The sequence below is a fragment of the Carassius auratus genome, chromosome 50 (assembly GCF_003368295.1).
Source record: "Carassius auratus strain Wakin chromosome 50, ASM336829v1, whole genome shotgun sequence".
Classification (NCBI taxonomy): Eukaryota; Metazoa; Chordata; class Actinopteri; order Cypriniformes; family Cyprinidae; genus Carassius; species Carassius auratus.
The window spans coordinates 18,654,716-18,669,164 of NC_039292.1; the positions used below are offsets into that span (position 1 = coordinate 18,654,716).

A 14,449-nucleotide genomic window follows, 5' to 3' on the forward strand; every position below is an offset into this window, starting at 1 on the left:
GCTGTCGAACTCCAGATGGTTTCTTCATTAAAATCCTCCCTCCACTATAGACCTACTCCCTCAGTAATCAAACCTAGCCTATCACCAAAAGCAATTATACCAAATTAATAGTGCATAACCAATAAGAAGCGTTTATAGTGCTTTATTACAAGCCCTAATAGTTTTTACTGCCAGCAGATCACAGTAGAATGAGTTTGCCTTTGTAGCTGGGAGGTCAAACCGCTTTTTAATGGTTGGTGCTGAGCTGGAATGGGTTTTTTTTTATCCAGCTGGGATTGGAGGGGTGTTTGAGTGGTATTATCATGCTGCGGAAAAGAGGTCCAAGCTAAGTTTCCATCATTAGAGACATTAGATTAGAAGAGTTGCTTATATCGGGGCATCCTCATCTCTATTTTGAAAGTCCTACAATTAAACTTTTTGTTTCTTTTTTGAATATTGTTTTTATGCTGTACTATGTTTAAAATGGTGAAAGCACTCAAACTGTGGCTCAACCAATGAGGTGAGTTTGGGCAGGGGCTACATGGTTCTCCAGCCAATGGTAAATGGGGGGTGGGGAAGAAAAGACCAGTAGGGAAACATGTTCGGAAACAGTTATGTTTTGCATTTTGTTTTGTGCTGCTACTTACCATAAAAAATCCACTTTAAGCTATTTTTGCGGGGAATAGCATGTGTGCTAACTGCTAGGCTACATCTCATATGTCTTTACATCTATATTTAAAGCTGCAGTGTGTAATTTCTTCTCCACTGGTGGTGGCAAATAGAAATGCAATATGTTTGGCAATACTGTCCCAACCAGTGGCATTAGTTAGTTGCTAGTGTCGCTGAATATAACATTAATGCTGGGTAACCTCCTTCTCTCTGCAGTAAGAATGGAGGAGCTGGTGTGCATTAAGAAAGAACTGACCGTGATTAAATCACAGATAGATGAGCTGCTGGACAGCCTGGAGCGGATGGACCCTCAAAGCCATGAGCTGTCCGGTAAAACACTCATTCTTCATCATTAGATGCACCTTGTAAAGGTGGATCATGAACCAGGCCAGTGGGGTCTCATATTTGTGATATTATTTGTCATTATTTGGACATTATGTCTCACATTTTAGAGGAAGTGGCGCCTCTAAAGGGGCTGGAGCCTCAGGGCCTTGGTAGCATTTCTGTCCTTGATCTTCAGTTTTATGTAATTTAGAGCGTGTGTGTGTGTGTGTGTGTGTGTGTGTGTGTGTGTGAATTTCAGGAGACGGTGTGGCGTTCTCTCCGCTCCATGGCTCTGTGAGCAGTGCAGACGATTCATCTGGTAACTCTCCTCCCCTGAGGACAGACAGAGACGCACAGAGCCCAGAGACAGCGGACAGCAGTGATGAAAACAGACAGCATGTAAACACACACACACACACACACACAGTGGCTGATGCTCAACTCCCACGCAAACACTTAGAAACACTTAGTAGTCATGAGACCAGATTAAATCAGTTATACCCGTAAATTAAGTCTGCATTTGCACAAATTATCATAGTTAAAGAAATTGTGACTACAATTGTAATAAAAAATTAATGAATAAATGACGTTTAATTATTGTTATTATTATTCTTATAAGCTTTGGTACTATTTCCACAAGCTCACAGTAACAGAGCTTTATGAAAGGCTGTTACTGTGAATGAAACACTTATTTTTTGTAGTGAAAAGGAAACTTCGTGGTTATGTGTATTGTAATAAGACAAGAGAAAATATGCTGAGATATTTGAAAGACATGCACGTGTTTTGAAAATACACACCTTAGTCGGGAAAATAGTATCTAAGCAGAAACAAAACTGTAATATATATATATATATATATATATATATATATATATATATATATATATATATATATACATTTGAAACCAGATATTTACATACACTTCAGAAAAAGAAAAAAAACTTTTATTTCTTTACTGTTATACATTAAATCAGAGTAAACTTATTCTGTTTTAGATCAATAAATATTTTTTAAAAATTCATCGAGCGAGGGAGAACTTTTATGTATTTTCAACAAAGTCAGAAGTTTACATACACTAAGTTTAATGTGTCTTTAAACAAAGAGAAAACTCCAGATGATACCATCCTTAGCTTAAGAAGTTTCTGATAGGTTAATTCAGTTAATTGGTGGTGCACCTGTGGATGCATATAAAGGCACACCTGAAACACAGAGCCTCTTTCTTTGACATCATGAGAAAATCAAGAGAAATCAACCAAGACATCAGGAAAAGAAGTGTGGACCTCCACAAGTGTGGCTCATCCTTAGGTGCAATTTCCAGATGCCTGAAGGTCCCACGTTCATCTGTTCAGACAATAATACGCAAGTATAAAAAACATGGGAATGTACAACCATCATACCGCTCAGGAAGGAGACGGATTCTGAGTCCCAGAGAGGAACGTTTTTTGGTGCGAACTGTGCGAATCAACCCCAGGACAACAGCAAAAGACCTTGTGAAGATGATAGCTTAAACTGGTAAGACTGTGTCATTATCCACAGTAAAACGAGTCCTGGACCACCATGAGCTGAAAGGTTACTCTGGGAGGAGAAAACCATTACTTCAAAACAAACATAATTTGCAACTGCACATGGGGACAAAATCTTCATTTCTGGAGACATGTCCTGTGGTCTGATGAAACAAGAATTGAACTGTTCGGCCATAATGATAAACGGTATATTTGGAGGAAAAGGCTTTGAAAGCTTTGAAGCCTCAGAACAGCATCCCAACCGTGAAGTATGGGGCTGTAGTATAATGCTGTGGGGCTGCTTTGCTGCAGAAGGGACTGGTGCACTTCACAAAATGGATGGCATCATGAGAAAAGAAAATTTTGTGGATATATTGAATCAACATCTGAAGACATCAGCTAGGAAGTTAAAGCTTGGGCACAAATGGGTCTTAGATAAGGACAGTGACCCCAAGCAGAGCTCCAAATATGTTACAAAGTGGCTTGAGGACAACAAAGTCAAGGTATTGAAGTGGCCATCACAAAGCCCTGATCTCAATCCCATAGATATTGTGTGGGCGGCACTGAAAAGGTGAGTGTGGGCAAGAAGGCCTACAAACCTGACCCAGTTACACCTGTTCTGTCAAGAGGAGTGGGCCGAAATCCCAGCAAACTATTGTAGAAAGCTTGTGGAAGGATACCCAAAATATTTGGCCCAAGTGAAACAGTTTCGGGGCAATTCTCCCAAATACTAAGGAAGTGTACGTATACATCTGTTTTTGATGAAAGTGATAAATACATAAAAGTTCTCCCTCGCTCCATTCTGTCATTTAACAAATGCAAAAAATGTTAATATTTATTGATCTAAAACAGAAAAAGTTCACTCTGATTTAATGTATGACAGTAAAGAAATAAAACTTTTTGTACTTTCTTTTCTATTTAATAGGAAAAATATAATTCTTATGATAAAAAAAATGAAAAGACGGTTTCTTGACGTGTTTATTGAGACTCACAAAGTAACAATATAAACCGTAATTATGGTTTTAGTGTGAACTGTATTTACCATGGTACATTTCTGTTATTGTGATGGATTTTAAAACAAGCTTAAACACCAAACTTGTATTTTGAACTAAAACATCTTGAAACAATATTTCAGGATATACAAAAATTGTATAATGCTATAAAAAAGTAAATATTTGATGTTTGAGAGTCCTCTGTTTAATTCTTATTTATTCATCCGTTTCTAGGTTAATTCCTATGAATCAGATTTGCTCTACATGTAAACGCAGGTTTCAGGTAAGCTGGAACCTGTAACTTCTCTTGCTTGTTTTTGTTTTATTTAATAAACCACTGAACTGTTCCCTCGCCCCTAAATGTTCTGGTGCTCTCTCTCCATTTCAGAGTTCAGATACCAAGTTTTTTTGGCAAAGTCACAGGATCTCGGTTTAAAGAAGAGCACCAGGCAGAGAAACAATATCTCCAGATCCGTTCATGTTTCTTCATGTGAACTGAACATCAATCCAGTTTGAATCCAGGTGTGGAGCAGCTGTCTAAACAGACCAGAACAAACAGAACTGTGCGTCGTCAAACGCTGCTGCTGATGATGATTTCAGGAGTTATTTGATTGACCACGAGCTGTTTTTTCATTATTTCGGTCAATACAGATAAGACTGAGATCAGGATAACATTAAAGGATACCACACACACACACACACATACACAAACTATAATAAATTAATCATTTTATGGTTCTACACAACATTTGTCAACTGATATGGGGTTATTAAATTGCTGATGCTCAACTGATAGACCCTGATATATATATTAAAAAAGCTAAATTGTGTATATTTATGAGTCATATCTGAGACTTAAGATTTAAACTGAAATGTACATAAACTCTTATGTGAACCCAAATGTCAACAAAACTCACAAAACTTATAATAATTATTCATACAGTAATTCATAATTTGTGAATTAACACCATCTACCTCTGTCACCAACTAGACATAGTTTATGTAAATATCTCCTCATTAACAGCTCTGGCCAGTTTAGTGTTAAGACTAGATTTACTGGTTTTGTTGTTGTTTTTAATTTAGTAAAGTCCAAGTTTTTTTTCAATAAGGCATAAAATAGTTAAGTGGTTTTCTGCTGCATGCTTGTGTTTTTTTGTTGTTATATATTCATCCCAGACAGCACATGTACGTCTGGCCGACGTCGGCCCAATATTGAAACGTCGGCCTCTATACCTAAAACATCTATAAAACATCGGCCTGGCGGAGGCCGATATAATTTGGTCAGTGCTCTGTTCTCCAGCTCATCAATCGTCGGCCCTGAGTTGGTTCACGACCGCGGGCCGATGCCGCGCTTCTCTGTGTGCGCGTGCCCAGTATTCGTCTCTTTTAGCCACCCAGAGAGAGAGAAGAGGATAATCCCAGCGACATCTGTGGCTCTGAGGTAACGTTACGATTTCACTTCAGCTCAATTAGACAAAAAATACTACTTTGTTAATTCTGTGACACTGAAAAAGTACTAGTAAGGCACACGGTGTGTTTTATACAGTCTATGGGCAGCTGAAGAGTCTGGCTCATTTTCAAATAATGTTACCGTTAACTTTTTGATTTTTTTTAACATTAATGTTAACGCCTTAATGCGTTTTCAGAAGTTTCTCGGAGGGAAAATGTAAAAGCGGGTTATTAAAGAGAAGTCCTGACTGCTTTTCCACCATGTTTTTCACTCTTTTACAGGCTTTCAGAAATAATCCGGTGAAATAATATGGTGAGCTATTGTTGCTGTTGCTTCTGAACTACAAAATGATTTTTAAATTTATTATTTAATGAGACTGTACATTATAAATGTAATGCTTTAACTCTAGATGTTTGTGTAAATGCTGTGTGTGCGTTGAGTCCTGCGCGAGATGGGAGCAGAGTTGCCATGGAAACGGGGCGTCAACACAAAAACCGTTACTGGCAAGCAGTAATCTCCGTCTCTTGCTGCGGTTTACACTGTTTTGGGTAAGTTTAGTCGCTAAAATCACACAAATATTATATTCAAATGTTCCTGACACGTTTCTTGCTTGTTATTGACATGTTTCAATTAAATTTATTTTATAGAAACGGTTTAGTGTCTTCGGAAAAGTCCGTTATCATTTTAGCAGTTTTTAGGTAGGCTAACTATATAGATTGAGCTCTTGTTGATGATTAAAACAAAATGATTTTTAAATTAATTATTGAATGATTATTGAATGAGACTGTACTTTATAAATTTAATGTTTTATCTCTAGATGTTTGTTTGTGTAAATGCTGTGTGCGCGTTGAGTCCTGCGCGAGCGGGGAGCAGAGTTGCCATGGAAACGGGGCATCAACACAAAAACCGTTACTGGCAAGCAGTAATCTCCGTCTCTCGCTGCAGTTTACACTGTTTTGGGTAAGTTTAGTCGCTAAAATCACACAAATATTACATACAAATGTTCCTGACACGTTTCTTGCTTGTTATTGACATGTTTCAATTAAATATATTTTATACAAACGGTTTAGTTTCTTCGAAAAAGTCCGTTAGCATCTTAGCAGTTTTCAGGTAGGCTAACTATATAGATTGAGCTCTTGTTGATGAAACTCTGGGCTTTTAATCAAATCTTCGTGTGTGTATGAGATATTTTGATGGCACTTTGAATGTTTTGCTGGTGATTTGTCAGTATGTTATTGGAAAAGGCTGATTTACTGAATCGATGACGTCACTTACAGTGAGAGTGTAATCGGTTGAAATCATGTTCACATGAGTTTTGATATTTCATGATAAACAGATATTAATACAAATTGTACTATGATTTCAGGAGGACAGAAAGAAACTCTACAGAACAGAAGTGAAGCTCCAAGATTTCAACATTTCTGAAGGGAGATTCTGACTTAGAAATACAGGTGACCTGAAGAAGCTCATGAAAAACATGAATATGCCTTTTTCAGAATACATTTCACCAATTTTAAGAAGTCCCTGACATCATAACGTAAGTCACACTCAACCTAAAACTAAAAATATAGATTGTGTTATTTTAAGATTATATTTTTAGTAGTAGAATATGTATATTACATGTTATTATAATTGTTACATATTATTCTGTCTTTTATCTCCATTTCACCTCTACTCTAGCTTGTTTCCTTCTAATGAACCTGGAACTGCAGAGTAAATATTGTTGACTCTGTGTCAGATTGCTTGTTTTGTTCCTGGATTCTTCAGTGATGATGAGCAGAGTCTGAGTGAACCTGCTGTCAGACAGTGAGTACCGTGAGGTTTCAGTCAGGGCCTTCAGTAAACAACTGTTAGATACCTGTACACATCTTACACATCTGTTACAGCTAACGCAGCCGTATGTGTAAAGGTGCGGTCACACTAGCCTTTGAACGTGCAAAATTATTTCGGACGCCGCTGCGAATATGGGCGGGAGCAAGATATAACGGTTTCCCCTTATCACAACATGGGTTAATCTGTGCTTTTACTGTGTCTTTGGCGATGGCGTTGAAAGCGTCTTATTATATTGCACTCTGTCTCTCTCTCTCTCTATAAATATACACACTAAACAATAAAAAAAATATAGAACGTGTCCTCATTCAAATGTGCCATCTGTTCCTGTTTCCATTGACACTGCGAACCATGCAGCTTCTTTTTTAATTATCTTTTAAATATGTATTATATAAAATATGATGCTGCGCTACGGCTAAAATTAGCACTTCATTTTTTAATTTCTGTACAGAGAGGTCACGCAGTGACGTATCGATCATCTACTGGTCCCACGACTTCACGTGATGCGAATTCGCAGGTCAAAGTTCACCAAACTTGAACTTTCGAACACAGCGAAATGCGAAAATTTTCGTATAAGACTGGGTTTCCGGTCTGACGCATTCGCATGCATATGAATGGAAGTCAGTGGAATGAAAAGTGCAGTGTGACCGCCCCTTAATGCACATATTATGCCCCACACCTGCTCTCAACAACAATGACGGGGCTGATCAACAACTTCAGCAGTAGGCTAGATTAGTGTGGGTTAAAGGGATAGTTCACCCCAAAATGAAAATTTGCTGTTAATTTACTTTCCCTCAGGTCTTCCAAGGTGTGGGTGACTTTTTGGTAACAATTTATAATAAAGTTCAGTTGTAAGTCACTTTTAAGTGAGTAGTTAATGATGAACTAATCATTTACAAAACATTCATAAGCGCCTAATAAGTGATATACTAATAATTTGTGTACTTTTTGTAAATTCATTTTAAAAGTCATTTACAAGTAATTAGATTATGATTAACTAATTATTTACAAAACATGACCGTGTTCATAGAAATAAATGATGTTAATATTTTTATCTATGTTCTGTAGATTAAGTTATAAATAATTTACAAGTGACATGAATATACATTCACTAATGATTAAGTAATATGATATGATTTACACATCTTTCATAAGCAATCTTAAAAAAAATAAAATCACAAAAAAAAAATCAAACAGATCCTTAATTTTTAATAGTTACTAGTTAATATATTATGAATCACTTATAAATCATTGAAATGTCAACATTGTACTATTATCTCAATAAACAGTATAAATCATTTACAAAGCTTTCTGCACCCCCCAATCTAAGGTGTAAACTACTCATCAGTTGTAAATGTTTTACAAACTTTGTGGTTTTCAGTTGTGTGTGCGTATGTATGTATATATATATGTATATATGTGTATATATTATATATATATATATATATATATATATATATATATATATATATATATATATATATATACACACACACCAACACACACACACACAAAATCAACCAACCTGTTACCGGAAAGTTTACATTTACAACTGATGAGTAGTTTACACTTTAGATTGTGGGTGCAGAAAGCTTTGTAAGTTATTTATAACTTAATCTACAGAACATAGATAAAAATATTAACATCACTTATTAATCTATGAAAACTATGAACACATAGTCATGTTTTGTAAATGATTAGTTTACCATTAGCTAATTACTTTTATTACATGGCTCTGTGGGTACTTGATTCTGATTGGTCAGTTGCGACATTCCGATGCATGTTATCCCTGGATAAAAACCTGTAAAATGTAATAACACAGGCTCATCCGGGTAACAGTAGTTGGTGCTGTACTCTTGCTTTAACTTTTTTTTTTTATTGGTGGAAGCTGTGCATTTGTTTAGCTAATAAATTATATAAACTGTGTACAACAGTTGTGTACAATTGTTTAATTATGTCATCCTGGTTAGGGTAGGGTCTATTAGCCGATGGCTGATAGACATCACGATGCTGCGCCGGAAACAGCGTCATCAGCTCCAGTATCTCGCCCGTGCATCTGTTGTCATGCGACAGAGAAGTCACGTTCTATAGACAGTTTCTATAGACAGTTGTGAACGTGCTGACAGCTGGTTGCCCAGGCTATGGATTAAAGGTAATACTGTTGTAAGTAGTGTTCATTTTCTCCTAAATACCGATCATTTCGCTTCATTAGACCTCAATGTATCACCAGTAGCCACCGGTATTGATTTGGTCTTTTTTTTTTCTGGACATCCACACAGCACCACAGTATTATCAACTAGAGATCAACCGATAGTGGATTTTTCCAATACTGATAGCTAGTTTGGACCACACTGGCCGATACCGATTTATAAACCAATAGTTTTTAAAATGAATACTGAACAAAATGGATACTGAACGAGAGCAGCGGTCGCGCTGCGGGTTCCCTGGTTTGTGTCCATTCTCGGACCATTCCATGTATTTCAACTGTAGAAAAGGTTGTTCCGATCTGAAACTGACTTCTTTCATATTTGTCGACCAATATACAGAAAACTACATCAGTGTATCATCATAAACACAAACTTTTTTGTCTTACATGAATGTAAACAGATGAGAAAGAAAACACACACGTACAGTATTTTTGTTTAAAGAGACAACAGCCTAATAAATGCGTCTGTCATTAATGTTAATCAAAGAACAAAAGAAACAAAAGAAAATCATTCACTGATCTCGACTGAATATATTTAATAACTTTAATTGATTAATCTTTATTTTATTTATAAAAAGAAAACTATGCAGTGTTTTTAAACTTTTAATTACAGTTTCTGTACCTGAAATTTTGTTTAGTTGTATTTAGGATATTGCTAATTGATTTTGTTTGTTCATATCTTACTACTGACTGGTTACTTGTCTTTAACACTTTAATATTTTTATTAATTAATCGTTTTTGCTATGGTATTTTTTTTTTTTTTTAAGCACAGGCAAAATTCCTCTTGCAGTGTTTTGTAAGCTGCTGATTTTTGCTCATGTTATTCAGCTGTAACAGAATGCTTTGTAAAAAGACAGAAACATGTTTGACATCTAAATGTTTGACTTAATTTTTTATATTGGATTTTTTTTCTTATTGGAATCGAAACTAGGAATCGATAAGCAGAATCGGAATTGGAATCGATAAAATTCAAACGATACCCAACCCTACACACCGAACGCATCACATTTTATTTGCTGCTATTTTAGAACAGTGCATGATTATCTAATCATGTGCAGCGTCTTTGAGAAGTCACAGTTATCACACACACCGGATGCGTCACATTCAATTCAAGCAGCGGTCTAAAACTGTTTATTTAATCACCAAACGGACATAAGTTTGCTTCAGGAATTAACTATGTGGCATATGTGTTTAAAGTTCAGTGTTAAAAAAAAAAAGAGCAAACGGAAAGAAAACGCGCAATTTGTATTACAGCTTTCTATATGAAGCATACAGACTGTATTAGAGCCACAGAAAGACCAACGTTTTGCTGTAAAATGCACAATACATAATTTATAGCCTAGGGTGAAGTCATTATGTAAATTTACAATGATTTGAGATTAATATAATGTTATTTAATAGAAAACTATGTGAGCGGCTGCATTTAAACTCGCGTCTGAAGTTTCCCACTCTGTGCAGCGCACAGTGTCACATGGCAAAACAAACGCAACACGGAAAAATATCTCCATGGATTTTGCAGATAACCGATAGTTCTACAAATCAACTATCGGTGCCGATTAACCAGCAAAACCAATGAATCGGTCGACCTCTGTTATAACAATGTGCATGATACAATACTCATCAAATAATAAAGAACTCTTTTCATGTCCCTTGACTCATATTAAAAAGTAATCACGGCCAACAAAATAACTTGTGCTTGGTGTTAACTGTTAGCCACTCATAGCACTCGTAGTTGCAATCTTTGAAATGGTGCATACAAATGTTGCTGGCCTTCAGTTTAGGTGTAGGTCTTCCTTTCTCAGTTGTAGATCTTCATTTCTCAGTTATTCTCTTTTTGTCTGCAAAATAGCACCTTAAAAAAGCATTTTAGTAGATTGGCAACCAGGTCTGTAGGCTGTATTTTCTTTTCATTTAATTTCACTTTCGTACTTTGGAAATCACTGACTAAAAGGGCAGTCTAACGCTGGGGTAGCACTGGGCACGTCTCTAGACCCAGAGGGTGTGCTGTCATTGAATGTCAAAATTTTGATTGGCTGATGATTCTGTCATTAATGCTCGTGACAAATCAGATGTGACTTCTTTCATCAAAAGGGTAGTGCTGGCCATAGACTTTTTTAATGTAGGATATTCCAGGTCAACCTCAACTAAACTAATCACAAGCAATTTGTGAACATTACACAAATGTAAATGATAACTAAATAGTCTTTAAAAGCTTTTTTCACACAATTTTGTTTTTTATAGGGCCAGCAGAGCCCTGCTCACCCTGACGGCCCACCGCTGCTGTCAGACAACATCTCCAAGATGCTATAAACTGCAGGACCAGTAATTACAATCTTGAACATACACAACTGTATCATAAGTTTGGGAAGGTATGGTTTTTTTGTGTTTTTGAAAGTCTTTTATGGCAACCACAGTTTAATATATGAAATGAAAACAGTTCACTACAATTTAAAATAATAGTTTTCTATTTGAATATATTTAGAGAAGTCATTTATTCCTGTGATGGTAAAGCTGTATTTTCAGCATCATTACTCCTGTCTTCAGTGTCACATGATCTTCAGAAATCATTCTTATATTCTGATTTGCTTCTGAAGAAACATTTCTGACTATTATCAGTGTTGAAAACCGCTGTGTTCCTTCATTTTTTCAGGATTCTTTGATGAATAAAGTTTTAAAACAGTACAGTGTTTGAAACAGAAATGTCTGTTTTAACTTTTGATAATTGATAAGACAGTGATAATAATTGAAAAAGTTTATTGAGCAGCAAATCAGAATGATTTCTGAAGGATCATGTGACACTGAAGACTGGAGTAATAAAAATTAGCTTAGATCACTGAAATAAATTACATTTCACAATATATTCACGTAGAAAACTGTTGTTAAATTGTAATATTTCACAATATTACAGTTTTTTTACTTGCTTTTGATCAAATAAAGGCAGCCTTGTTGAGCAGAAGAGACTTTTCTCAAAGACGTAAAAAGAAAATCGTACTGACCCCAAACTTTTAACGGTAGCATAAATTACAAATATAATGTTCCACCTACTGAAATGTATATTCCATTGTAAAGAGATGCCTGTTCCACAAATATTACATTTACAGGGATCACGTGAAACACTTCATCAGTAAACTGATTTTTGAGAGCATTAGTGGCAGTGTGACGATTTTTATTTATTGATTGGTCAATTGGAAGTGGATGTGCGTTTATTAAACCTACTTGTGATTAAATCAGATATATATGTATATATATCTATATATATATATCTATATATATATATATCTATATATATATATATATATATATATATAGATATATATATATATTAGTGCTGTCAAAATTAGCGCGTTAACGCATTCGATTAATTTGAAATATTTAACGCGTTAAAAAAAAATAACGCAATTAACGCGGTTGCAGTTTCTTTTATTTCTGGTTGTGGCCTATGTGTGTTCAACGTGCAAAGAAATATGGATAAGACCAAGGAAGGACTTTTAGACGGAAAGTTTCAGTATAAAACTCTGCCGGATTACTCTTCAGTCTGCCACAAGAAACATTACTCTTCATTTAGTCTGCCACAAGAAACAGCAACATTAAAATCATGAACTCAAATGTCATTGTTTAAAAAAAAAAAAACAATGACTGTAACAGTGCGTAAATCAGACCTTTCTGTAACGCTAACGTTAATAAGCTTAAACGAAAAAAACGAAATAATTGTGTAGCGGAGTATTTTTTGTACACAGTGCCGCGAACTGTCAATCCCTCCTGTGCGCGTGCATCACTGTCCTCCTCAGCTGCAGCAACTTGCGCTCTCTCTCTTCAAAGTTTAGATTTCGGGACTGTCCCGAATTTTTCGGGACGTCTGATCACCCTTCCTGAAAGAGCTGCATTACTTCATTAGCTTGAGTCTGACCTGCAGTGATAGGGTTCGAATTTGGTGAGATATCAGTCAGCGAATCATCTGATTCTGGTCTTGTTCTTGCAGTATTCAGAGTCTGAAGCCAAGAAAACATATTAAATGTTGTTGTTAACTGTATTTGATTTTTAACCGAACCGAGTGTGGTGTACACGCATAACGAGTTTCACACACCTTCTCCGGCCACGTTGAGTTGTTGACACTTAACAGTGGGAAAAGCGACACATGCGCTATTCACTTGTATAACTTAAGGGTGAATGGGTAATGTAGTTTCTGCTCTGGGTGGGATGAATTAGGAAGCTTGCATTGTGAAGGGCGCTCTGAAAATCGGCAGTGCAGGTAAAAGATTAAAACCTCTATTAAAACAGATGTCCAAATGAGCGTACTGGTACACTACAAGCACGTTCTGGGCGCACGGAGAGGTGGCAGTACGCTCAAGAGCTATATTTGGAAGTGGCGGTACTGAGTACCTGTGCATACAGGCCCACTTAAAGCACTGGCAATGACTATACTTTGGAATTTTTTTGCAGTCCACTTAGAATTCAACATGGAAATCATTTTTGTTTTTTATTGACATTGATTGTTTTGAAATTCAAATGGTACTTACATGCCTGTGTTTTTATTTCTGTAATAAATATGGCTTTCAAGCCAACAGTAAATTTGGAGGATATTGATGGTTTATTGCAGGTATGTTATTTACATGAGAAAATCTGTGTTACAAGTTAAACAAAAATTTCAATAAACAATCATATTTTGAATTTAAATAGTTTCTTTGTCTTGAGTTTACATTAATTATTTACATTTTACATTTACATATGCAAAAAGTTTCAGTCTTTTAATTGCGATTAATCGCGATTAATCGCGATTAATTTTAAAAAATTGTGCGATTAATTAGTTAATTTTTTTTAATCGATTGACAGCACTAATATATATAGATATATATATAGCAAAATAAGCTCAAATTGAGGCAGCAGCATCTATGGTGCATGGCCTGTAGTGAGGTCACTAAATTCTAACACCAAGAATTTATCAAAGTCCACTAAAGGAAACAAAACCTATTGGTATTTTACTTTGAAAATAGCCTTCCAAATAATATTTGGGGCTCGGACACACTTTTTTTTTTGTTGTTTAAATTAAATTAAAATACATAGTTTAGTATTCACACAACACATCTAATAACCATGCACTCCAGTTATATGTGATTAAATAAATAATATTTTGTCTGAAATAATATGAACAGCAGCATCTATTCTAAACTTTCTCCTTTTTATTTCCTGTTTTTATCTCAGGATGGCCATCCCAAGGTTTCTAGAGATTACACCAGCTCCAGACTGAATCCAAACTTACTTGTGAAGACTTCAGATGACACCAACGCTCACAAAGACTACAGACGACAACTGTACATGAACACACAAAACATTGGACACACAAAACAAATATTATCCTTATTTTGCCTATAAGGGTAAATTTGATGATTTTCAAACTGCTTTATTGTAACGTCTCTTATATCTGTAAATGAACAATATTTACTCTCTGAGTTATGTGGACCTACATGTCCCCTTTTATTTGTAAGCATCACTTTAAAAA

General features: G+C 35.7%; 1 long non-coding RNA gene across 2 annotated transcripts; it reads left to right on the top strand.

The window, feature by feature from the left end:
* Window positions 1-6,666: 6,666 nt before the first annotated feature.
* Window positions 6,667-14,305, top strand: LOC113067240 (uncharacterized). 2 transcript variants are annotated; one of them, XR_003279292.1, is made up of 4 exons: window positions 6,667-6,722; window positions 8,717-8,909; window positions 11,194-11,274; window positions 14,152-14,305. It is a non-coding gene; the product is annotated as an uncharacterized LOC113067240 (long non-coding RNA). The 2 variants fall into 2 exon arrangements; XR_003279293.1 differs by having other exon boundaries at window positions 8,717-8,898.
* Window positions 14,306-14,449: the final 144 nt, after the last annotated feature.